Below are 332 nucleotides of genomic sequence, written 5' to 3' on the forward strand. Positions count from 1 at the left end.
GAGTTACTACTGTACAATTGGGAATTTGCATTTTTGTATTACGTCTATTTCTATAGAATAATGAATCGGAATGTATATTCAAAGGTATTTATTTATGATTAAACCTAGTAAGCCAGGAAGAGAACAGCAGATTTTGTAGATTGTGATAAGACCCATGACTAAGTGTGAGGTAATTTTACTTCTAGTGAGCTAGTGAGAACTTTTGTACAAGAACAACAGCATCAACATCATTACTGTTATCCTAATTATTATGATTAGGGTAATTGCAAATTACAATAACTATTATGATAATGATATTTTTTGACATTATTATTTTTATAATGAAGAGGGAA

This window comes from Penaeus vannamei, chromosome 28 (assembly GCF_042767895.1).
Source record: "Penaeus vannamei isolate JL-2024 chromosome 28, ASM4276789v1, whole genome shotgun sequence".
NCBI lineage: Eukaryota > Metazoa > Arthropoda > Malacostraca > Decapoda > Penaeidae > Penaeus > Penaeus vannamei.